This window comes from Theropithecus gelada, chromosome 5 (genome assembly GCF_003255815.1).
Source record: "Theropithecus gelada isolate Dixy chromosome 5, Tgel_1.0, whole genome shotgun sequence".
NCBI lineage: Eukaryota > Metazoa > Chordata > Mammalia > Primates > Cercopithecidae > Theropithecus > Theropithecus gelada.
The window spans coordinates 50,136,009-50,163,523 of record NC_037672.1 but is presented as its reverse complement, the minus strand read 5'-3'; positions in this window follow the sequence as shown (position 1 = coordinate 50,163,523).

Below are 27,515 nucleotides of genomic sequence, written 5' to 3'. Positions count from 1 at the left end.
CCCAAGGGGTTGGAGTTTCCAAGAGGTCTGCTTTAGCATTGCAGGTGAGACCTATGGTTATAAAACAAAAAGTTCAAGTGGTCCCCCCACATTTGGATCTGGTAATGAGGTGGTAGAATTAAGGGTTTGGCAGGGGCTAATACACCAATTCTGGTGCATGTAGAAGGTGTGTTTGATACTTGCAAATCGTTATCTGAGATCCATTGAAAGGCCTTCAAGTTTAGGAGTTTCATTACCTAATGCGGGGTATATAGAGTTATTCCTTGAACCAGAGTTAAGGAATAAATGTATATGCCCCACATCAATCAGGAGAACCATAGATGCTACCACTTGGAGGCATGGAGGCTCTCTCCATGCCATTGGTTTAAGGGTTTCTGACAAGTAAGCAATTGATCATTGAAAGGGTCCCAGTGGCTGAATTACAACTCCAAGGGCAATATTGCCTTTCTCATGTATTATGAAGTAAAAAAGCTTTCTAAAATCTAGCAAGGCCAGGTCTGGGGCAGCGATGTTTGTTTATTTGAGGGTTTTCACAGTATTGTGCATTTAAAGACTCCAATATAAGGGTTCTTCCTATGGTCCTTGTAGCATCTTATTAAGATGTTTTGCTTTAAGTCCAAACTGCAGTATCCAAGTGTGACAGAAGCCTGCCATTTCCAGAAAGGACTGCAGCTGCTGTTTAGTGGATTGAATGTCAATGCTTAAAACAAGATTTTTGTTGTGATCTGAGAGACTCTTGAACTCTAGGGTTAATGTTAGTCCCAAGAATCAAACCTCCTGAGAGGAGATTTGAACTTTAGAAGGAGAAATTTTATAACCACAGGAGGCCAATCTCTGAAGAGTGTTAATAATATTTAGGTCTGAGGCATTTTCAGGTGGACAGCAAATAAGCAGGTTGTATTACTTCATTTTTACACTGCTGAAAAAGACATACTTAAGGCAGGAAAGAAAAAGAGATTTAATCAGACTTACAATTCTACATGGTTAGGGAGGCCTAAGAATCATGGCAAGAAGCAAAAGGCACTTCTTACATGGTGGTGGCAAGAGAAAAATGGGGAAGATGAGAAAGTAGAAAACCCTGATGAAAATATCAGATCTCACAAGACTTATTTGCAACCATGAGAATAGTATGGGGGAAACCGCCCCCATGATTCAAATTAGCTCCCACTGGGTCCCTCCCACACACATGGGAATTACGGAAGTACAATTCAAGATGAAATTTGTGTGGGGATACAACCAAACAATAGCATCCTGTCCCTGGCCGCTTCAAATCTCATGTCATCACATCTCAAAACCAATCATGATTTCCCAACAGTCCTCCAAAGTCTTGATTCATTTGTGCATTAACCCAAAAGTCCACAATCCAAAATCTCATCAGAGACAAGGCAAATCTCTTCTGCCTATGAGCCTGTAAAATCAAAAGCAAGCTAGTTAGTTCCTAGATACAATGGAGGTACAGGTATTGGATAAACACAACTGTTTCAAATGGGTGAAATTGGCCAAAACAAAGGGGATACGGAACCGTGCAAGTCTGAAATCCAGTGAGGTGGTCAAATTTTAAAGCTCCAAAATGATCTCCTTTGACTCCAGGTCTCACACCTAGGTCATACTGATATAAGAGGTAGGTTCCTATCATCTTGGGCAGCTTTGCCCCCATGGCCTAGCAAGGTACAGCCTCCCTCCTGGCTGCTTTCATGGGCTAATGTTGAGTGTTTGTGGCTTTTCCAGGCACATGATGCAAGCTGTCAGTGGATCTACCATTCTAGATTCTGGAGGATGATGGTCCTCTTCTCAGAGTTCCCCTAGGAATTACCCCTATAGGAACACTGTGTGGGGTCTCCAACCCCAGATTTCCCTTTGGCACTGCCCTAGCAGAGGTTCTCTATGAAAGCCATGCCCCTGCAGTAAACTTTTGCCTGTGTTTCCATACATCTTCTGAAATCTAGGCAGAGGTTCCCAAACCCTAATTATTGACTTCTGTGCACCTGCAGGCTCAACACCATATGGAAGCTTCCAAAGCTAGTGGTTTGCACCGTCTGAAGTCACAGCCCAAGCTACACATTGGCTCTTATCAGCCATGACTGGAGTGGCTGGGATGAAGGGCACCAAGTCCCTAGACTACAAACAGCATGGGGACCCTAGGTCCCGCCCATGAAACCAATTTTCTCCTCTTAAACCTCTTGGTCTGTGTTGGGAGAGGCTGCCTCAGAGGTCTCTGACATGCCCTGGAGACATTTTCCCCATTGTCTTGGGGATTAACATTCAGCTCCTTTTTTTGTTGTTTTTTGTTGTTGTTGTTGTTGTTGTTGTTTTTTAGACAGAGTCTTGCTCTGTCACTGAGGTTTGGAGTGCAGTGGCGCGATCTCGGCTCATTGATGGCCCCGCCTCCTGGGTTCAGGCCATTCTCCTGCCTCAGCCTCCAGAGTAGCTGGGACTACAGGCACCCACCACCATGCCTGGCTAATTTTTGTATTTTTGGTAGAGATGGGGTTTCACCGTATTAGCCAGGATGGTCTTAATCTCCTGATCTCATGATCTGCCTGCCTCGGCCTCCCAAAGTGCTGGGATTACAGGGGTGAGCCACCATGCCCGGCCAGCAACTTTTTCCTTATGCAAATATCTACAGCCAGCTTGAATTTCTCCTCAGAATATGGGATTTTCTTTTCTTTCACATTATCAGGCTGCAAAATTTCCAAACTCTTATGCTCTGCTTCCGTTTTAAAACTGAATGCCTTTAATAGCACCCAAGTCGCGTCTTGAATTCTTTGCTGCTTAGCAATTTATTTCATCAGATAACACAAATCATGCCTTTCAAGTTCAAAGTTCCACAAATCTCTAGGGCAGGGGCAAAATGTTACCAGTCTCTTTGCTAAAACATAACAAGAGTGATCTTTGTTCCAGTTCCCAAGTTCTTCATCTTCATCTGACACCAGCTCAGCTTGGATTTCATTGTTCATGTCATTATCAGTCTTTTTGTCAAAGCCATTCAACAAGTCTCTAGGAATTTCCAAACTTTCCTACATTCTCCTATCTTCTTCTGAGGCCTCCAAACTGTTCCAACCTTTGCCTGTTACTCATTTCCATAGTCCCTTCCACATTTTCGGGTATCTTTCAGCAACACCCCGCTGCTGGTACTAATTTATTGTATTGGTTCATTTTCACACTGCTGATAAAGACAAGCCTGAGCCTGGGAAGAAAAAGAGATTTAATTGGACTTACAGTGCCACATGGATAGGGAGGCTTCAGAGTCATGACTAGAGGCAAAAGACACTTCTTAAATGGCAACGTCAAGAGAAAAATGAGGAATATGTGAAAGTGGAAACTCCTGATAAAGCCATCAGACCTTGTGAGACTTATTCACTACCACAAGAACAGTATGGGGGAAACTACCACCATGATTCACAGTATCTCCCTCCAGATCCCTCCCGCAACACATGAGAATTATGGGAGTACAATTAAATATTAGATTTGAGTGGGGACACTGAGCCAAACCATAGCACAAGTCATCAACATATTGAAGCAAGGAACTATTAGGGGAAAGTTGAAAGGTGGACAGATCTTTGGCAAGAGCCTGTCAAAACAGGTGTCAGCTAGCTCTAATTCCCTGGGGTGGAATTTTTCAGGTTAATTGTTTGGCAACACAAATGGAATGGTCTCACCATTCAAAGGCAAATAAAAATTGAGAGTCCAAGTATAACAGAATGCAAAAGAATATATCTTTTATACCTTGAATGGTGAACAAAGAAGCGTAAGAAGGACGTTTCCCTAGTAAGGTGTAAGCATTGGAACAATGGGATAGGGATATATTGGGATTACTGTTTTATTGATACCTTTCAGATCTTATATCATTCTATAGGTACCGTTTGACTTTTTTGAGTGCCAAGATGGGCATGTTACATGGTGACTTACAAGGACACAGTAACCCTATGGCCAAAATGTTTCATATTAGGAAATGTAGGCCTATTTGAGCTTCAGACTTTAAAGGTTATTGGGACTCCCAAGGGAAGGAAGTGGGGTTCTTAAGGTGGATTTTTATAGGATCTGTGAACGAAATATGTCCTGGAGTGGAAGTATATTGTACCCTTGGAGGAACTTGTTGTAGAATGAAAGGTTATATTACCTTTGGGCTTTTGGTGTCAAGACTAATAAGACTGATAATGGAAAAACAAGCTCAGAAAACTGATGGTTGGTTAGGAGCTTTGTCATGATCTACTCCCAAGTTGCAGGGTTAAGCAACTTGGCAAGACAAGAAAAGAATGAATGGAAATGTTTTTCCCAAAGGTACATGCCAAAGGAGAAGTAATCATTCCTGTTTTGGCTGGCCATCTCTGCTAGTGACGAGTGTCAAGGACCAAAGCATAATTCCAGGAAAATTAATTAGGGCAGAATAAGTGTCTCCTGTATCAATCAAGAACTCAATCCTTCCTCCTACAACATCTAGGGTTACCCAAGGCTCAACCATAGTGATGGAAAACACAGGAGCCTGGATGTCCTTTGGGGCCCATCAATCACTAGGACAGATAGGGAATGGCCCTTAATGGGACTCATCCCTTCTTTCCTTTGTGTTCCCATCAGTTTCCTCATCATTGAGGAACAGACTTAAGGGCATTTACCTTTGACATTCTCCCAAGTTGACCCACACTTAAGGTTACCGGTAAAGGGATGACCCTCTCACACTAGGGAGAGAGGGGTAGTCCTGTTTCTAGTGCCAAATTTGTTTGCAGTGTGTGCAGAGGCTAAGTGTTGGTTGCTGGGGACTAGTTGATAGTTCTGGGGATAGTTTCAGCTGTGTTGGCTAATAACCCTGACTGGTTATGGTGATAGCAAATGAGTGATAGTGATCCTTTGTTGGTCCCTGAACCATATCCCAGTGGTTGGCCTGGGCCCCTTGATATAGGTAGGGAATTGCCAATAGTGGTGACCATGTAGTGGGCCTGCTACTTATCTCTTTCTCATTTCTTCCAATCCTGTTAGGTTTTTGAGACCTCCTCTTAGGCATTAAGGACCTTGAAGGCTGTGTTCAGCAATGTGAGGAAAGGAACTTGTGGTCTCTGATCTAGCTTTTAAAGCTTGTGTCTAATGTCTGGAGAAGCCTGACTGATAAAGTGAACAACCAAAATAGTGAGGCCCTCTGAGTTCTCAGGGTTCATATTAGTGTATTTTCTCATGGCTTCCACCAGCCTGGAATGAAATAAGGCTGAGTTGTCATTTTGTCCTTGTGTTATCTCTCTTAATTTTGCACAGTTTACAGGTTTAAGTGCAGCCCTTTTAATGCTCTCAATTAAACATGCTCTCACATAAACATGATTGTGGAGTACCCTGTCAGCATCTCCCTCCTGGTAGCATCACCTAGGATCAACATCAGGCACTGCTATCCTATAAAAACAAGATTCTTGAGGGTTCTAGGCATTAAACTCATCTGCCAATTGTTGAGCTAGGATTCAAATGTGGTAATTTTTCTCATGAGTACAATAGGAGGTAAACATAATATAGATGTCTTACCAAGTAGGATTGAAGGAACCAGTAAATCACTTGAACTCTTTTATGAAATGGGAAGGATCCTGGCTAAAGGAACTAAGTTTGGTTTCTCTTTGAGAAAGTCAGACATTAAGAAAGAAACATGGACTCTGATGGTTCCTAGATCCTTCGTTGCCACATCCCAGAGCGGCAGAAGATTTTCTGGGACCAGAATGGGATCATAAGTGGTCCTAGATCTAGATCTAGTATGTGAAGGGGAGAAGGTTATCTGATAAGTGGGAGGGGTTGTGGGGTTGAGAATGTGAGGGGAAGGAGAGGGATTGGGGGCTGATGGCCTAGGGGAAGGAGGAGGGGAAGGAACAGATGGAGTAGATATAATTGAATGTGAAGGTGATTTGTTAAGGGAAGAAGGTCCAGCCTCATCTAGTGCAGCCAGGTGGAGATAATGGGAGAGAGTAAAAGAAGGATAGTCTAGAATTTCAGAAGAGTCAATGGGGCCAGAGAATTTGGCCAAGCGCATTCAACAGGTTTGGCAGAGGTCAGGATCCTGAGAAAGTCATGAAAGCCTGGACATAAGGAACTTCAGACCATTTAGAGGAGTTATGGCAGAAAAAAAGTCAAGCTTCAGAATAGTGTTGGGGCAAAGGTCCCACGTGGAAGCCAGGTGGATTCCTGATCCAGAAATTATAATGTGGCCATGCCATATTACACAAGAAAATTAGATGTTTCTTTCTGAGAGTCTGAGAGTCAAATTTATCCCAATGCTTTAAAATGCAGTCCAGGTGTGAGTCTGAGGCAATGTAGGGGCTTTGTTCCATGGAGGGACTGGGAAAGAATGTCCACTGGGAATATGAACTGCAACTTCTCTTGGGGTGTCCTGGTGAGGGAAAAGGGATCCACTGACATCCACTGAAAATCTCTGAGCTGCACTTTCCAACGGGGTGTCCCACCTATTGGAAAGGATCTCCCAGTGACACAACCTTACACTGGATGAACGCTGGGTGAGTAAGGTCAGTGCAGGTAAGAATTACACTGCATGGCCAGCCCAGTTATGCTGGGTGCTCAGTCCACGTACAAAAGGAAGAGGTTGATGGGAGACTCACTGTTCTGGTGCTGTTTAGGATTACCTGGCTTAAGACATCCAGAGCAAAGTGGCTGGCTATCTGCAGGCAATAATTTAGAGTGAAAAAGAGGGGTTCCAAGTTCCCCTAAACATATGTGAATTCACCGTGTTCGGTCTTACTCTTCCAACTGTACCACGCATAGGAATTTGGGGACTTTTGACCAGAGAGAATAGGAGAGACATTTCCTTCCTTCCAGACAAGGCAGCCAAACCCATCCACCCCTAACCTTCAGGCTACACCAGGGAGTGGCCCTGTTGCTGTCACCAGGGAGTTGCCATCAGTTGCCGGAGGATGCTAGAGAGTGTCCATTGGAAGACTGAAAAGAAAAGCAAGCTCTAAACTCTCATCCAAGAGTAGTATACACAGGGAATTAGCAACAGTGGTGACCATATAGTGGGCCTGCCACTTATCTCTTTTTCATTCTTTCCCATCCAGTTCAGTTTTCAAGACTTCCACTCAGATATTGAAGACCTTGAAAGCTGTGTCCTGCAATGTGGTAATAGGGGTTTGTGGTCTCTGATCTAGCTTTTAAAGCTTGTGTCTACCGTCTGGAGAAGGCTGGCTGATAAAGTGAAGAGCCAAAATGGTGAGGCCCTCTGGGCTCTCAGAGCCCATGTTATGAAAGGTGGTGGTCAGGCATCTTTCCATGTGAACCTTTTGGTCCATCTTGGCGTGGCCCTGGCCAGGGACCATCAGTTATCTCTGGGCTTGGATGCTGTCCACTGAGAGGTTGGAGTTGAAGAAGAGGACATAGGAAGAATTGGGTAATTTCCCTGTATGAGCCACCAAAATGTTGCAGGTGCCACTGGCTGGGGCTGGTTGGGCAGTAAAATAATCTGCTGAGAAAGTTATAGGTTAAAAAAAAGGTCAATTTATTAGAGAAACTATGAAGATACACTGCAAGAATGCAACAGGCAGCATGGCAGAGAAGGGGATGTCTATGAAGAGGCAGGAGCTGGAGGGAAGTTTTATAGGGTGGTGCTGGAGGGACTGTGTGCAGATAAGGTATATAGGATATTGTCATGCTGCTGGGGCTACGTGCAGAATGATGTATTTGGGAACAGGATATTGTGCCAGTAGTTTCTCTGTGATTCACTGTCTGTCCAAATAGTTGTTCTCCTCCACCTGGGACCTCTTCCTTGTTGCTTACTTATCTATCAAGACTCCATACTTTTTCTGTGTCTATTGAAATAATCACATGACTTTTATTTTTCATTCTGCCTATGTGGTGTATCATATTTATTGAGTTTCATATGTCAGACTGTTCTTACATCTCAGGAATAAATCCCACATTATCATTCTTTTAATAGGCTGTTGAATTTGATTTGCCATTATTTTAATGATTTTTGCATGTATCTTCATCAGAAATCTTGATTTGTAATTTTTTCTTCCTGCCTGATTTGAGCATCAAGGCAAAGTTGGCCTCATAGAATGAGTTTGAAAGTTTTTCTTCCTCCTCATATTTTTGAAAGAGTTGGTGAAAAGTTGGCAATAATTATTATTTAATTGTTTGGTAGCATTCACTCTTGAAGCCATCTTATTCTGGACTTTTGTTTGTGGGGAAATTTTTGATTGCTGATTCAATGTCCCTATTCATATTTTTTCTGTTCAGATTTTCTATTTCTTCATGGTAGACAAACAGTAGTACACATGCTCATTTCAATGTGTACTACTGTATAATGTGATTAGTCTGTGGGAGTAAAGCAAAAAAGGAGAGTCTCCATATGAATTGGAGAAATCTACAATAAGAAGTGGGCAGTTTCATAATCTGTAAAGTGGACATATTGAACTACATATTTTTCATAGTTTCTTTCAGATTTGAAGTTTGGTGAGTTTTTTTTTGTTTGTTTGTTTTTAAAATTTGTTTCTGAGTGACCACTGCATGTTATAGAAACCATCATCTTGTCACACAGCACAGTCTTTGAATAAAAGGCTGAGTTATCACTAAGCAGAAGAGAAAGCTTTAAAAAGTGTCCCATTAAAAGGGACTTTTAATCAACCTAATAAACTCTAATTCTGCTGACTTTTTAAAGATCTAAGGTCATTTTAATACATGTTGAAAAGGGTCACAATTAATTCTTTGATCTTTTTTACTCACTGTTAACTTATATAAATTCAGAACTACCCAGCAATGGCATATTATTTCCCTGTGATTGATATATTAACAAAACTACTAGAATGTCTATGAGGAGTAGTAAGAATCTCAGAAATTCTTTTCAGGTATTCCAATTTTAGTGAATAAATAGATCAAATCTATTTCCTCCTCTTGCTGACAAGGGTTGTTACCAGCATTTTCAGTGAGCGAAAATTATTGCTGTACTATCTGGAATAGGAACAATTTCTAGGAAGCTCTGAAAATTCTGGGCAGCTTTTATGAATTTAAGGAGAATTTCTTTTTCTTGATGCTAGGAAACTCTTGTCTTGATTTCTCTACGATCTTCAATCTATAAATCACCATGTCCAAATGATTAGAAGGGAAATTAGATTTTTTCTTAAGTACTTCTGTTATGTTGAAAATTTCTTCTCTACTACTATTCAGTCATACCCCAAATGGGAATGATTTCTACAACCTCATGGGAATCATAAATAAATGTAGATTCTGAATTCAAACTGCATATCATTGCTGCTTAAATATCAAGTGACTTTAAACCAGAATATGCATTTAGTGATAACTTATTTATAATTGAATTATACCAAAATATTTTTCATTCAGCATGTTTTTGCTTTTGCTTTCAATTGCATCTTAAGTAAACATATATCTAAGCATTGTAATTACATGTGAGAACATTTGTAAATCATACACGTAAACAATTTTTTCCTTTTATTGCATTGTCTACCAAAGTAGCTGAGAAAAATAGGAGTTTGTATGTGTGAGTTTATATGTGAGTACATGAATAAAAGTACATGAGTAAAAAAATAAAATTGGAGGCCACTTTACTATGACATAGCAGTGGCATTTTCCTCCATGATAAGCCACTAATAGAATATTTTTATTTTATTTTTATTCAGAAACATTTATTATTTTTATGTTAACTTATTATAATCATGATTGACATTACAATATATGTACTACTGGCTTTTTAACTTTAATAATAATATCTTTTTGCACCAATGAATTTCTTTCTTTCTCTCCTAACTGTTGGAAGAATATGTTTTATGTAATGGTATCAAATGTCATGAGAGCCATTTTCAATATACCATAGTTAATACCATGCTTCTGGTCACTCTTAGGTAAAAAGTCTCTGTCTAATGGTTTGGAGACTACATTGAGCCACGTGGAGTTTAGTGGAATTCAAAGGGTTTTGTTTGAAAGATCTGAGTGTATGGGGAAAAGTGGATATCATTGTTTATTAGGGAGAGGTGTAAAATTCTGGTGACTCACAACGTGATGTTGCAAAAGGAGTTAGGCTGTGTTTGTTTTATAAAGGCAAAACAAACAAACAAATAAAAAGAATATACTATGAACAGCCATGTTTAAATATAGATTATTAAAATGATCATAGTGAAACTAGAAATTATTTAATAATAAAATGTAAATGAAAATATTGGATTAATCAATCCATCATATAAAGCATCACCAAAGTAAAACACTAAATAATTGTTGATCTTAGTCTTAGTCCTTGTTGACATAAAGCCATAGCTGAAAGATCTTACTATCTTTTGGGCTATTTCTATGGATTCAAACTTAGATGTTGTGTTCTGTTAATACTTGGGATGACATGACTGTGACAATTAATGGCAGCGGTGCATTTCTTAATTACCGATTAATTTGGTATTCCACTAATTAAATGAGGAAAATATCACTACTTCTTGGTAGGTTATATGTCTATATCCGAAAGTTTATAATGACTTCTGGTTTTGACCGTGGTGGGCTAACAGAAATCAGATTAACCTTGACGTCTTAAAGAGGCAGAAAATTGGACAAATTGCTAAAACAATGGTTTTCAAATTTGGGGAAACAGACATTAATCTTTGAGAGAATGAAAACAAATGGGGAACCTTAACCTGTTGCCTAGAGAGAACTTCTAGTCAGCAGTGCAGAAAGGGGAAACCCAAACAGACTAAGGCAATCTTCCTAGGGAGAAAACAGGGTTCAGAATAAGAGAGGTCAAGGCAGGTAAATTTTGTAAAGTAGTGGAGAGGAGAAATCTGGAGAGAGAGAGAGAGAGAGAGAGAGAGAGAGGGGACCCAAGAACTTCAGAGGGTTTTCCTCAAGTCTTCAGTTGAGTGTTGATCAGCACGTTCATGTGGGAGAACTCTCAAGAATAAATGTTAAAACCAATGACCTAACTTCCCAAATTAATAAATTAGAAAACAAAGGAAAGAAAATTAAAACCAAGCAAACAGAAGAAATTTAATAATAAAAATAATAACAAACATTATTAAAAGAGACAATGCAGAAATAATAGGAAAAAATATAGGCAAAGCTAGTTTTTAAAATAATCCTAATGATAGCTCTCTATAAACTCTGACCATGAAATAGGCAGAGAAGAAAAAATTTACCAATGACAGAATGAGTGAGGGTAGATCAGTGTAAATTCTACATTGTACAAATTTAAAATGTTAATTCAAAAATATTACTAACAGGTTTATAGCAATAAATTTAATAACATAGATGCAACAGGCACATTTATTACTACAGTGCATACCAGACACAATACACAATTTGAGCAACCTTATATTTATTAAAGAAATTGAATTTGCAGTTAAAATATTTCCCTGAGGAAAACATCAACTTCTGATGATTTCATAATTTACTGAGATATTTTACCAATTCTCTCTGTAATTTCATTTTTTGAGACGAACATTTCCCTGATACTAAAACTAGATAAAAAGTTATTTCAAGAAAACTCTAGATTGGTATTTCTTATGAATACAGATAAAAAAATTATTATTATTATTATTTTTTTTTTTTTTTTTTTTTTTTTTGAGGCGGAGTCTCGCTCTGTCGCCCAGGCTGGAGTGCAGTGGCCAGATCTCAGCTCACTGCAAGCTCCGCCTCCTGGGTTTACGCCATTCTCCTGCCTCAGCCTCCCGAGTAGCTGGGACTACAAGCGCCCGCCACCTCGCCCGGCTAGTTTTTTGTATTTTTAGTAGAGACGGGGTTTCACCGTGTTAGCCAGGATGGTCTTGATCTCCTGACCTCGTGATCCGCCCGTCTCGGCCTCCCAAAGTGCTGGGATTACAGGCTTGAGCCACCGCGCCCGGCGATAAAAAAATTATTAACACAATTTTTGCAAGATGAAGTCAACATTATATGAAAAAGTAGCATCAAGATCCTATGGGGTATTTTCCTCCAAGGAATGCAAAATCAGTGCAACATTTGAAAATCAATATAATTCACCATAGTAAAACACCAAAAAATGACCTTCTTAACTAATATAATAAAGTTGAGGGGAAGGGAGAAACAAAATATCATTAAATAGCAAAAAAAGAATTACCAGTGTTTCAATTCACAGAAACATAACCATCTATCTAGAATATCCTAAGGAATCTATGTAAAAGATGTTAGAACTAATGAGAGGTAAGTAAGTTTACTGGGTAGAAAGTCAATGCTGTCTACAGCAATTGATTCTATTTATTGATGCTAGCAATGATCAGCCAAAAATAATATTTTAATTAGTATCCTTTACAACAGCATTAAAAACCTGCAATAAGGTAGAAATATATTTGACAAATGCAGTATAATTTTAGTACATGAAGAAGTACAATAAATTCCTTAGAAAAATTAAAGAAGACCTAAATAAATGACAAGATATACTATGTCCATGAGTCAGAATTATCACTATTCTTCAAATGTCAATTATTCTCATATTAATGTATACATTTTAACATAATACCTATAAAAATCTCAGCAGGTTGCTTTGTAGAAAATGAAGAATTCATTCTATAGTAAGTATGGAAATGGAAAGAACCTAAGAGAGTCAAAAACAATTTCAAAAAAGAACAAAATCAAAGGTCTTACGCTATTTGATATCAATTTATATTACAAAGCTATAGTAATGAAGACTGTATAATATTGTTGTAAAAGTGAACACATAGGTCAATATAACAGAATATAATGCCCAGAAATATGCTTATATATATATATGATCAATTAACAGTCAGCAAAATGACCCTTTTCTTACATTATATACATAAGTTGAGTTAAAATGGATTATTGACCCAAATGTGAAACTAAAATTCTAAAGCTTCTTGATAAAACAAAAATTGTAAAAGATGTTTAAATAACACAAAAGCATCAAAAATGAAAAAAGTCACTATATTTGACTTTACACCATTTGCAACTTTCATTATTTGCAAGATTCCTTTAGGAAAGTAAAAAGGCAAACCACAGGCTGGGAGAAATATTATCTCATGCCCAACAAATATATGCTATTGTAATAATAGCATAAGTAAATTATCCTTACAATCTAAAACAACAGATTTCAATAGACACTGTCGAAGATGGTGTGTTGATGGCAATAAGCACGTGAAAAGAAGCTCAACATCATCAGCCATTAGGAAAATGCCAATTGCTGTCAATTTATACCCACTGGAATGTCTAAAACTAAATCTAAATCTAAAACTAAAAAGACTGACCATTTGAAATATTGTCAAGCATGAGGAAGAACTGCTACTCTCATCTCTCCTGGATGAGATCATCTCTCATCTCTTCTGGAAGGAATGTAAAATTTTACAAGCCCTCTGGAATACTGTTTGGTAGTTTCTTAGAAAGTTACACTCAACATTTGACCCAGTCAGTCCACATTTAGGTGTTTCCTTAAAAGAAATCAAAGCGTATGTTCATGTAAGCATTTTTTGCATAAATGTTCAGAGCAGCTTTATTAGTAATAGCAAAAACAAAACAAAAAAACTCTAAATAATACAAATGTCTATCAATAAGTAAATGGATAAATAAATCGTGGCATATTGACATAAGGGAATAATATTCAGAAATTTTAAATAAGTTAAAACATACAACATATAAATATTAAAATAATTATCCTGAGTGATAAAATCCAAACAAAATAAAACTATATAGTGTATGATTTCATTGATGAATACTTTTAGAAAATGCAAACTAATCTATAGTGAAAACAGACTAGTGATTGCCTGGGTAGGAGGTAGTGGATCAAAGGATCTATTACAAATGGGTGAATGGAAATGTTTATTATAATGATTGTAGTGACATACAAATATATATAAATACATACATGTATAATAAACTTATCAAATTGTACACTTTAAGCATTTGTAGTTTATTGTACTACAATTATACCTCAGTCAACTGTAAATATGAGAAGGTAGTAAGCCCTTTTACACTAAATGTTAAAAGTTTCTAACCACTCCTTCTCAACCAAATAATAGCCCAATGGTCATGGTAAACAAATGAGAGTGAAAAATGAATCTCATAGCAGGAAGAACCTCCTGAGATGTTCTGTTTTCTCCCTGCTTTACACTGGTATAAAATATTATTATAATCCTTATTCCATAATGGAGGCCAAAAGAGCCAAGTGACTTGTGTAAGTCATTTATCAAAGTCTACAAAAACAAAGACAGAAGTTAAGCTTTAACTCCTTTTTATTCATGGCCACAAGTTACATTTTCCATTAAGCCATGTAACTAGAAATATCATATTATATTATCTAAATTCACATATTATATAATATTATCTAAATTCATATATCACAAGAGAAAGTGTAAAACACAAAACCACTTTTAAATAAGTTAGTAATGTTACCAGTAAAAATAACATGAATCTGATATACGCACAGAGACTTTCATTTGTTCTTTAAAGTTCCAATAACATAATAAAATCATTTGTTGAATGTCATCGTGGTTTTTCCATTTAATAAAGGGAAGGTCCTTCATTGAGGCAATATTTGAATAAAAAGGGAGAGAGAGACCTATTAAGGGAGAATAACTTAACAGTAAAGTAGTTCAGGGACAAGCAGACACACTGTAAAATAACTAAGTTCCAGAGATGAAAGCCTGCTTGACACGTTCTGGAACAAAGGGACTGCTGTGACCAGAATAAACAGGGTAGCAGGAGTTGTAAAGGGATAGGATATTAAGTCTTACAGAGACAAGCAAGTGTCTAGATCATATCAAGTATGGTAAAATATTTGGCTTTTATAGAAAAATAAATTCCATTTGCATTCAAGTAGTCACTGGTCTAAATGTGACTAGAAAAAAGATTCAACTAACATGTGCAAACAGGACAATAAGCTATCTTTCCTGAGAAGATTTGACTCTTGAGACTGTGATCTGCTCATGTCTTAATGATCTAATAGTTCCAGGATATTATGCGTCAGAATGATTGACAGTAGAAAATACCACCAACAAAAAATTATGGTTTCCATTTTCTGACATTAGTAATAAGAATGTATTATTTAACAGTAGGCGATACTTGAAATTACAAAGTGCATGTATTAATTACCAGGATTAAGAACATAAGCTCTTTATCACAAATGACAACACATGCAGTTTGGACAAGAGATGTACCCTTCTGTTTGATTGGCTTCATGCCTTAAGCCACATTTACTTAAAATCTTCATTAACAACAGTTACAGAGTTTCCAAAAAAAGAAAAAAGAGCCTCAGATAGTTTACTAAAAAGGATATGGATGAAAACAACTTGAAAGTGATATAAATAGAGATACATGCATATAAGAAAAGGAACACAAGAATCTCCAAAAACTTATATTTGTTACTATATATGAAATTTGTTTGTTACTATATGTGAAATTAATGGAGAGCTTGATGATTTTTTTTTTTTTTTTTGGTGGCATTCAGTTATTTGCACATATGCTCACGTATTTCTGGGGTAACAAACCATTCCAGTTTGCCTATAGACTGTCCCGATGTTAGCACTGAAATTCCAGCATTTAGGGAGACTCTTCAGTCCTTGGAAACCCAAGACGGCTGCCTAATCTATTTCTGGTATTCCTGAAAGTAAGTGTGCTACAAATGGTTATGAATAATGTTTTTTATTTTTATTCAGAAATATTTTATACACAAAATAATATGTAATCTATCAGTAGTGTATAATGAATGGCACTGGTAAACCTACAACCCGCTTAAAACCTTTGAAATTACTGCTCTCCTTAAAGCCACTGTGTTTCCTGTTCCTTTCTCATCCTTCCGTCTCGAGAAGTTATTGCTTTAATTAAAATTGTAATTAACCGCTTCTTGCTTTTCTTTTTCTTTTAAATATTCTTTATCACAAATTTAACCACATCCAAACATGACATTGTATTGATAATCATTGTTTTGGAAATCGTTACAATTAGTAACATACTGTACATATCTTTCTGGCACATGATTTTATGGTTCAATATTATACTAAATAACTTCATTTTACCATGTGATCATACAAGAAACATATTTATTCATTTTCATCATTGTGCACAAATAATGCAATAAACAGTGCTTATCTGGTACTCATTATCTTCCAGAAACTGTTCTAAGCCTTTGTGTATCCAAGTTCTTTATTTTCTACAGAAAAAGTCGTAGAAATTATCATATCATTATTTTATACATAAGCTGAGATACAGAGATAAAAATATAGAACAATTAGTGTCATATAGAAATACATTTGTAATATAAAAATGAGTAGCAGATGTGAAATTCAAATCTATGAAATCTGACTCTAGAGGTTGTATTCTTATTCATTAAAATAGGGCATTATATTTTACTGTGTAAATATATGACAGATACATTTATTATCTTGTCAATAGATATTTGGGTGGCTTATGCATATTTTTCCTATTACAAACAATAACTCTTATGAATATTCTTATAAGAGGTCTCATTCAAACAAATGTTCTGTAGAGAAAAAAATAATCATGAAGTATGTATGCTTTTCAATGTGGATATACCAATTTATATATCTACAAACAACAAATTAAATTTGTCTTGTCCTATATCCTTTTCAACCTACTGTGTTATCACTGTTTATTTATTTTTGCCAAATTGTTGAATGAATAATAACTTATTTTGGTTAAATTTGCCAGAAGCTAAGAGACTGAGCATATTTTTATTTTATTGGCTAATTATGTGTAAGCTTTTGTAAAAATTTTATTTTGTCTTTAGATTTTTTTCATATTTTGTTATGGTGATTTTTTAAATGACATTAAAAATTACTTTTTAAATTTACTACTATATGCATTTTTATAGTTTATCTGTTACATTATGTTTATGTGTCATATTTTATATGACATATATGTTGTTAAATATGTAGCAAAAATTAATCTAATATGAAAAACCTTCAGTTTTTTGTCTTTTCATTTTTAAAGTTTATGATAATTTAATTAACTAATGTTTTCAATATTTGTCATTAATAAATCTGAGTTAAGAAGTCCTTTCCCACCCTAAAGTCATATTTAAAGTTTTAATCCTCCTAGAATTGAGTTTTATTTATGGTCTGAAGAGACAATCAAATTTATTTTTTCTCCCCATATGTGTAATCATTTTTTAAAATTTAACTTTTCATCATTACTACTTGCTCTCACATATATTACGTTTCTATAAAAATGTAGATAACTTTCTTGGTGCCCTAACCTGTCTATTTGTCTATTTAGACACCAGCTTAAATCTCTCTTATTAAAGTTTTTTGTGGTAGAGAAACAACCGTGCCTAATTCTCCTTCACTTTGTTTTTCTTTTTGGCCAAACACCTGCGGAAGCGATACAGGTGCATCTAGAGAGCTAAGTATCTGAGCAAGAAGGCCTGGCAGCAGCAAATAAAGGACACAGATAGGAAGACCATATTTTAGACTGTGTCAATGGGTTCAGAAACCAAAGAGCTGGCTGAAGATGGTAAGGGTGAAAAGGTTTGATCCGAAGAGTAATAGAACATGCTTATCATGATGAAATGATTAGGCCTATTAGGAAAGAGAACCCTTAAATATCTCAAACCTCTTTAGAGTCTAATAATGTTTTTTTGTTACATATTTATTATTAATCATGACATTGCTTAACTTTTAAAATATGTGCCTCTTAAGGAAGCTCTGAAATCAAGGCTCTTTTCTTCATAACTCTTGAGCATTTAATATGGTTTAGTTTTAGGTTTAAATTTTGATATTTATTGGCTTTTTATGATTATAAAAAACTGAGAACTTGTTATCAAATAAATGAGTTTAATTATATTTAACCATGCTTTTAACTTTCAAATATCTTTTTCTGAAAACTGAACTGGTAACCACTATTATTTGATCAAAATACTCCATGGAGTCCTCTCCTGACTTATGTCTTAAATGAATAAATATTTATGTCCTGACTTATCCCCTTGATCATTACCATCTTTCAAACTTTCATCAGCCTGAATGAGCCTTTCCAACCAGTCCAGCTTGCTTAGACACTTAGTACAATACCCTCATGTCAAATTGTGGGCAAAATTAGGGAAGATGTACTGTGTTAGTTTTTACACATTAACCAGCTGAAACTCATAATTCTCAGATTATTTCCCCCGTAGCTTGCAATATTTGGGTTTATAACTAAGTGCTTATCTAATATAATGCACAATAATAGACTTTAGTAAGCTAAGCCTTGGAAAATGGTATAAACTTTTGGATTCATGTTGGAAGCAAATATCAAATTTGCTGTAGTATTTCACTTTTGCCTAGATGTAAAAGAAAAAGTTTCAAATACGAAATAGAATGTTTGCGAACATTGTACTTTAATATGAATACAAAGAATTGCAAAAGAATGGGTTATATAAGTGAAATTTATAGTTTTTATAAAATACTGTGTTTATAAATTTTGTGTAAATAAATTTTGCCTGAACTAGTAAGAGTCTAGAGTTCCAAAAAGTGAAATGTTCTTGTATCTTTCAACCATTTATAAAAGTGAATTTGTGTTCAACTTACCGGGAAAATATTCTTATTCTAAGAACTCAACCTGCAAAAGAACAAATAGCATATTTTGGTAAATGTTCTTTTTTTTTTTTTTTGGTAGTAAATCTTTTTTTTTTTTTTTTTTAATTATACTTTAAGTTCTGGTATACATGTGCAGAATGTGCAGGTTTGTTACATAGGTATACGCGTGCCATGGTGGTTTGCTGCACCCATCAACCCGTTATCTACATTAGGTATTTCTCCTAATGCTGTCCCTCCCCTATCCCCCCACCTCCCAACAGGCCCTGGTGTGTGATGTTCCCCTTCCTGTGTCCATGTGCTCTCATTGTTCAACTCCCCCTTATGAGTGAGAACATGCAGTGTTTTGTGTTCTGTTCCTGTGCTAGTTTGGTGAGAATGATGGTTTCCAGCTTCATCCATTTCCCTGAAAAGGACATGAACTCATCCTTTTTTATGGCTGCATAGTATTCCATGGTGTATATGTGCCACATTTGCTTAATCCAGTCTGTCATTGATGAGCATTTAGGTTTGTTCCAAGTCTTTGCTATTGTGAATAGTGCTACAATAAACATACTTGTGCATGTGTCTTTATAGTAGAAAGATTTATAATCCTTTGGGTATCTACCCAGTAATGGTATTGCTGGGTCAAATAGTATCTCTGGTTCTAGATCCTTGAGGAATTGCCACACTGTCTTCCACAATGGCCGAACTAATTTACACTCCCACCAACAGTGTAAAAGTGTTCCTGTTTCTACACATCCTCTCCAGCATCTGTTGTTTCGTGACTTTTAATGATTACTATTCTGTCACGAGATTGTATCTCATTGAGGTTTTAATTTACATTCCTCTAATGACCAGTGATGATGAGCTTTTTTTCATAGGTGTGTTGGCCGCACAAATGTCTTCTTTTGAGAAGTGTCTCTTCATATGCTTTGTCCACTTTTTGATAGGGTCGTTTTTTGTTTTTGTTTTTTTTTTTTTTATTGTAAATTTGTTTAAATTCCTTGTAGATTCTGGATATTAGCCCTTTGTCAGATTTTCTCCCATTCTGTAGGTTGCCTGTTCACACTGACAGTAATTTCTTTTGCTGTGCAGGAGCACTTTAGTTTAATTAGATCCCATTTGTCAATGTTGGCTTTTGTTGCCATTGCTTTTGGTGTTTTAGTCATGAAGTCTTTGCCCATGCCTATGTCTTGAATGGTATTGCCTAGGTTTTCTTTGAGGATTTTTATGGTTTTAGGTATTACGTTTAAGTCTTATCTATCTTGAGTTAATTTTTATTTAGGTGTAAGGAATGGATGCAGTTTCAGTTTTCTGCATATGGCTAGCCAGTTTTCGCAGCACCATTTATTAAATAGGGATTCCTTTCCCCATTTCTTGTTTTTGTCAGGTTTGTCAAAGATCTGATGGTTGTAGATGTGTGACTTTATTTCTGAGGCCTCTGTTCTGTTCCATTGGTCTATATATCTCTTTTTGGTGCCAGTACCATGCTGTTTTTGTGACTGTAGTCTTGTAGTATAGTTTAAAGTCAGGTAGCATGATGCCTCCAGCTTTGTTCCTGTTGCTTAGGATTGTCTTGGCTATACGGCTCTTAATATTAAATTTAAAGTAGATTTTTCTAATTCTGTGATGAAAGTCAATGGTAGCTTAATGGGGATAGCATTGAATCCACAAATTATAATTTTACTGTAAGGAAACATACAATTTCATCATTTTAAAATATTTTCTTTAGGCATATATCATTAAAAGCATACAAAATAAATTGTTTTAAGATGACTTATGAAGGCAAGATTTCCTTGGAATATTGTCTGAGTTATGAAATACCTGAGGTGATGCTGGATAAATAAATTAAAAATAAGTACAACATTTGTCTGAATTATTTTTGTTTTTATTATTTTGTTATGAATTTTTTTTATTATACTTTAAGTTCTAGGGTACATGTGCACAACGTGCAGGTTTGTTACATATGTATACTTGTGCCATGTTGGTGTGCTGCACCCATCAACTCGTCAGCACCCATCAACTCATCATTTACATCAGGTATAACTCCCAATACAATCCCTCCCTCTTCCCCCTCCCCATAATAGGCCCCAGTGTGTGATGTTCCCCTTCCCGAGTCCAAGTGATCTCATTGTTCAGTTCCCACCTATGAGTGAGAACATGCGGTGTTTGGTTTTCCGTTCTTGTGATTATTTGCTGAGAATGATGGTTTCCAACTGCATCCATGTCCCTACAAAGGACACAAACTCAGTCTTTTTATGGCTGCATAGTATTCTATGGTGTATATGTGCCACATTTTCTTAATCCAGTCTGTCACTGATGGACATTTGGGTTGATTCCAAGTCTTTGCTATTGTGAATAGTGCCGCAATGAACATACGTGTGCATGTGTCTTTATAGCAGCATGATTTATAATCCTTTGGGTGTATACCCAGTAATGGGATGGCTGGGTCATAGGGTACTTCTAGTTCTAGATCCTTGAGGAATCGCCATACTGTTTTCCATAATGGTTGAACTAGTTTACAATCCCACCAACAGTGTAAAAGTGTTCCTATTTCTCCACATCCTCTCCAGCACCTGTTGTTTCCTGACTTTTTAATAGCTGCCATTCTAACTGGTGTGAGATGGTATCTCATTGTGGTTTTGATTTGCATTTCTCTGATGGCCAGTGATGATGAGCATTTTTTCATGTGTCTGTTGGCTGTATGCATGTCATCTTTTGAGAACCGTCTGTTCATATCCTTTGCCCACTTTTTGATAGGGTTGTTTGTTTTTATCTTGCAAATTTGTTTGAGTTCTTTGTAGGTTCTGGATATTAGCCATTTGTCAGATGAGTAGATTGCAAAAATTTTCTCCCATTCTGTAGGTTGCCTGTTCACTCTGATGGTAGTTTCTTTTGCTGTGCAGAAGCTCTTTAGTGTAATTAGATCCCATTTGTCAATTTTGGCTTTTGTTGTCGTTGCTTTTGGTGTTTTAGACATGAAGTCCTTGACAATGCCTATATCCTGAATGGTATTACCTAGGTTTCCTTCTACGGTTTTTATGGTACTAGGTCTAACATTTAAGTCTCTAATCCATCTTGAATTAATTTTTGTATAAGGTGTAAAGAAGGGATCCAGTTTCAGCTTTCTACGTATGGCTAGCCAGTTTTCCCAGCACCATTTATTAAATAGGGAATCATTTCCCCATTTCTTGTTTCTCTCAGGTTTGTCAAAGATCGGATGGTTGTAGATGTGTGGTATTATTTCTGAGGGCTCTGTTCTGCTCCATTGGTCTATATCTCTGTTTTGGTAGCAGTATCTTGCTGTTTTGGTTACTGTAGCCTTGTAGTATAGTTTGAAGTCAGGTAGCATGATGCCTCCTTGCTTGTTCCTTTGGCTTAGGATTGTCTTAGCAATGAGGGCTCCTTTGTGTTCCATATGAACTTTAAAGTAGATTTTTTCAATTCTGTGAAGAAACTCATTGGTAGCTTAATGGGAGTGACACTGAATCTATAAATTACCTTGGGCAGTATGGCCATTTTCACGATATTGATTCTTCCTATCCATGAGCATGTTATGTTCTTCCATTTGTTTGTGACCTCTTTTATTTCACTGAGCAGTGGTTTGTAGTTGTCCTTGAAGAGGTCCTTTACATCCCTTGTAAGTTGTATTCCTAGGTATTTTATTCTCTTTGAAGCAATTGTGAATGGAAGTTCGTTCATGATTTGGCTCTCTGTCTGTTACTGGTGTATAAGAATGCTTGTGATTTTTGCACATTGATTTTGTATCCTGAGACTTTGCTGAAGTTGCTTATCAGCTAAAGGAGATTTAGGGCTGAGATGATGGGGTTTTCCAAATATATAATCATGTCATCTGCAAACAGGGACAATTTGACTCCTCTTTTCCTAACTGAATACCCTTTATTTCTTTTTCTTGCCTGATTTCCCTAGCCAGAACTTCCAACACTATGTTGAATAGCAGTGATGAGAGAGGGCATCCCTGTCTTGTGCCAGTTTTCAAAGGGAATGCTTCCAGTTTTTGCCCATTCAGTATGATATTGGCTGTGGGTTTGTCATAAATAGCTCTTATTATTTTGAAATACGTTCCATCAATACCTCGTTTATTGAGACTTCTTAGCATGAAGAGCTGTTGAATTTTGTCAAAGGCTTTTCCTGCATCTATTGAGATCATCATGTGGTTTTTGTTTTTGGTTCTGTTTATATGCTGCATTACATTTATTGATTTGCATATGTGGAACCAGTCTTGCATCCCAGGGATGAAGCCCACTAGATCATGGTGGATAAGCTTTATGATGTGCGGCTGGATTCGGTTTGCCAGTATTTTATTGAGGATTTTTGCATCGATATTCATCAGGGATATTTGTCTAAAATTCTCCTTTTTTGTTGTGTCTCTGCCAGGCTTTGGTATCAGGATGATGTTGGCCTCATAAAATGAGTTAGGGAGGATTCCCTCCATTTCTATTGATTGGAATAGTTTCAGAAGGAATGGTACCAGCTCCTCCTTGTACCTCTGGTAGAATTCAGCTGTGAATCCATCTGGTCTAGGACTTTTTTTGGTTGGTAGGCTATTAATTATTGCCTCAATTTCAGAGCCTGCTATTGGTCTATTCAGGGATTCAACTTATTCCTGCTTTCGTCTTGGGAGAGTGTAAGTGTCCAGGAAATTATCCATTTCTTCTAGATTTTCTAGTTTTTTTGTGTAGAGGTGTTTACAGTATTCTCTGATGGTAGTTTGTGTTTCTGTGGGGTCGGTGGTGATATCCCCTTTATCATATTTTATTGCGTCTATTTGATTCTTCTCTCTTTTCTTCTTTATTAGTCTTGCTAGCGGTCTATCAATTTTGTTGATCTTTTCAAAAAACCAACTCCTGGATTCATTGATTTTTTGGAGGGTTTTTTGTGTCTCTATCTCCTTCAATTCTGCTCTGATCTTAGTTATTTCTTGCCTTCTGCTGGCTTTTGAATGTGTTTGCTCTTGCTTCTCTAGTTCTTTTAATTGTGATGTTAGAGTGTCAATTTTAGATCTTTCCAGCTTTCTCTTGTGGGCATTTAGTGGTATAAACTTCCCTCTACACACTGCTTTAAATGTGCCCCAGAGATTCTGGTACGTTGTATCCTTGTTTTCATTGGTTTCAAAGAACATCTTTATTTCTGCCTTCATTTTGTTATGTACCCAGTAGTCATTCAGGAGCAGGTTATTCAGTTTCCACATAGTTGAGCGATTTTGATTGAGTTTCTTAGTCCTGAGTTCTAGTTTGATTGCTGTGTGGTCTGAGAGGCAGTCTGTTATAATTTCTGTTCTTGTACATTTGCTGAGGAGAGCTTTACTTCCAATTATGTGGTCAATTTTGGAATAAGTGTGATGTGGTGCTGAGAAGAATGTATATTCTGTTGATTTGAGGTGGAGAGTTCTGTAGATGTCTATTAGGTCCACTTGGTGCAGAGTTGAGTTCAATTCCTGGATATCCTTGTTAACTTTCTGCCTCGTTGATCTGTCTGATGTTGACAGTGGGGTGCTGAAGTCTCCCATTATTATTGTATGGGAATCTAAGTCTCTTTGTAAGTCTCTAAGGACTTGCTTTATGAATCTTGGTGCTCCTATATTGGGTGCATATATATTTAGGATAGTTAGCTCTTCCTGTTGAATTGATCCCTTTACCATTATGTAATGGCCTTCTTTGTCTCTTTTGATCTTTGATGGTTTAAAGTCTGTTTTATCAGAGACTAGGATTGCAACCCCTCCTTTTTTTTGTTCTCCATTTGCTTGGTAGCTCTTCCTTCATCCCTTTATTTTGAGCCTATGTGTGTCTCTGCATGTGAGATGGGTTTCCTGAATACAACAAACTGATGGGTCTTGACTCTTTATCCAATTTGCCAGTCTGTGTCTTTTAATTGGACCATTTAGTCCATTCACATTTAACGTTAATATTTTTATGTGTGAACTTGATCCTGTCATTATGATATTAGCTGGTTATTTTGCTCGTTAGTTGATGCAGTTTCTTCCTAACATCGATGATCTTTACATTTTGGCATGTTTTTGCAATGGCTGGTACTGGTTGTTCCTTTCGATGTTTAGTGCTTCCTTCAGGGTCTCTTGTAGGGCAGGCCTGGTGGTGACAAAATCTCTAAGCATTTGCTTGTCTTTAAAGGATTTTATTTCTCCTTCACTTATGAAACTTAGTTTGGCTGGATATGAAATTCTGGTTTGAAAATTCTTTTCTTGAAGAATGTTGAATATTGGCCCCCACTCTCTTTTTTTCTATAGTGATGAATATAATAACATGATTAATTTTTCATTTTTAAACTTTACCTTAGACATGAATATTTTAAATATACAAAGTAGCTTCCTTTTAGGAAAAATACCTTGCTACCATGCATAAATTAACCAAGATCCGTATTATTCTTCCATTATCACACAAAATAAGTTTAATCTTCTTCACTAACATCTACTCAGAACTCTAGTAATCACTTACAATTTAGGAGCTTTAAGGTTAAACTATGATGCAATTCCTTTTTCTGTATATTTCTGGATGACAATGATAATGCTGTTGCTTATGATGATGACAATTATAATTTTTTAAATGTCAGCATTTATTCAGTAATAAAGTAGTAGGCCAATTTCAGATACCTTGTTTACCTGATCTGATTTAATTTTTATAATAATCAGACTAAAGATCTATCTGAATCCTGTATCTGAGAGATGTGAGCACCTTAAATGATAAAATGTAATGAGACTGTATGTGTTTTCACATTTGCTGTAGTACTTATTATCTCCTTAGAGAACAAATTTTTTCACTTTATTGAGCAACTACTTACAACAGAATTAGTTTGATGTATATTTTTGTCATAATTTATAAGCAAAAATGTAAGTCTCAGTGGAGTAAATTACTAGTTGTTTACTTACACAAGCACGTAACTACCCAGATAGGTTTCAAATTCATTTCCAACTTTCTTTGAACTAACTATATACTACATTCTGGAATCAAAAGCGTTCAAAAATAGTTTCAAAAATTTGAGACTTCATAGGTAAAGATAAGTGACTTGAGAAACCAAATAAAGACCTGCATCTCATATTAAAACCATGTGGTGGGGTATGGTGTCTCAGGCCTGTAATCCCAGCACTTTGGAAGCCAAGTCGGGTGTCTTGCTTGAGCTCAGGAGTTCAAAAACAGCCTGGGCAACGTGGTGAGACTCCATCTTTACAAAAAATGCAAAAATTATCCATGCGTGGTGGTGCATGCCTACAGTCTGGAGGCTGAGGTGGGAGGATCACTTGAGCCTGGGCAACAAGGAGTGAGCCAAGATGTTGCCACTGCACTCCAGCTTGGGTGACAGAGTGAGACACTATCCATCCCCCCACAAAAAAAAATCGTTTTGATACTATGGTCTTAATTTTTTAATACTGTGATCTCATTTTCATTTTCAATAACTTTTCATTGACTTATTCACACAACAAATACTTACTAGAAATGTACTTTGAGAAAGGCAGTATTCTAAACACTGTGCATAAGGTGCTTACTCTTGTCATATATTGCTAAAATATCTTGTAAAATAAAACAATTCTGGTGATCTTGTTAAAAAGCGGTCTGCCTATATGTTTTTATATGTTAATGTAAAAACTACACATTCTCATTTTGAAAATACAATGTACATCTGCCTTTAAGCAAATGATGCTGGTCCCTGATCAAACTGGAGCTTTCAGTTTAGGTTGGAAGATAGCCTTTAATAAATAAAGCATGAATATAGGCATTATAACACAAAGTAACAAATCTATAAAATAACCAAAAGAGTACAGTTTCAGGGAATTGCAAGTAGAAAAGTGCCACTTTAGATGTGCTCTAAATGATATGTAGAAGGAGTCAGTCATGGTAGAAGTGTAATGAGAACATGCCTAACACAAAGGAAGCCTATAAAGGCAGAAAAGAGCCTGGTGCCTTTGGCGAAATAAAAAAATACAAAACAGGATAAAGGGAAGTTAATTCTGAAGAGATTGACATGAGTATGAGACTTTCACGGTCTTACAGGCTTTATTATTAAATTGGAATTTTATCCTAAATATTAGATAAAGCCATTGAAGTTTTTTAAGGAAGGAAGTGATGAGTCATATTAAAATAAAGCTTAGAAATTTTATAGGATGATAAATGAAGACATGATTTAGGTAGTTGTTTCAATATTCCAAGCTTGAGACAGTGGTGTTTTGAACAAAAATAGTGGTAGTGAAAATGGAAAAATGTAAATAGAATACGGTCATATTTTGAATATAGAATCACAGGAATTGAGCGTGTGGGGAGAAATATTTTAAAGATGTGATTTCATATCTGGGCATTATGAATTTCAGATGTCTGTGAGACACCCACATGGAATATCAAAAAAGTAATTGTTTGGGAGAATCCAAAAAAGTAGCCTTGCCTGAAGAGAAAACTTTGGGACTCTCTAAGTGTAGAAATGATATTTAAATCCCTAACAATAAATGGAATAACCAAAACCAAATTTGTGCAAAATGAAGAGTGGGACACAGCCCTGAGTAACCTTCTGATAAAGCTGAACAGAAACCAATAAAGATAATTGGGAAAAATATTACTGAAATATATGAAGAAAATTAGAAAATAGGGGTTGTGTCATTATGAAATAAAATATCTAAAGTTAATGAGGGAAAGTTAACTAAAAGAAGAACATGAAGAATAGATGTAAAGGAAGGATAAATAACTCCAGTGAAGAAGTAGTGATATCCAAGAAACAAAAAGGATCCAAAAATATTATTAGATTGAAGAATATTTGTATCAATATCAAGAAGGATATTGTATCTATTATTCTAGTTATAGATTAACTATATGCCTCCCTGCCTTGATATATATAGAAAGGTTATGGCTATTACAGAAAGCTCTTTACTGCTATTGGAGGTGAAAACTTACAAGGAAAGAGCACACCTGCACTGCTACTTTGTGAAGCCAGCTGGACTTCCTGGGTGGAGTGGGTACTTGGAGAACTTTTCTGTCTAGCTAAAGGATTGTAAACACATCAATCAGCACTCTGTGTCTAGCTAAAGGATTGTAAATGAACCAATCAGTGCTCTGT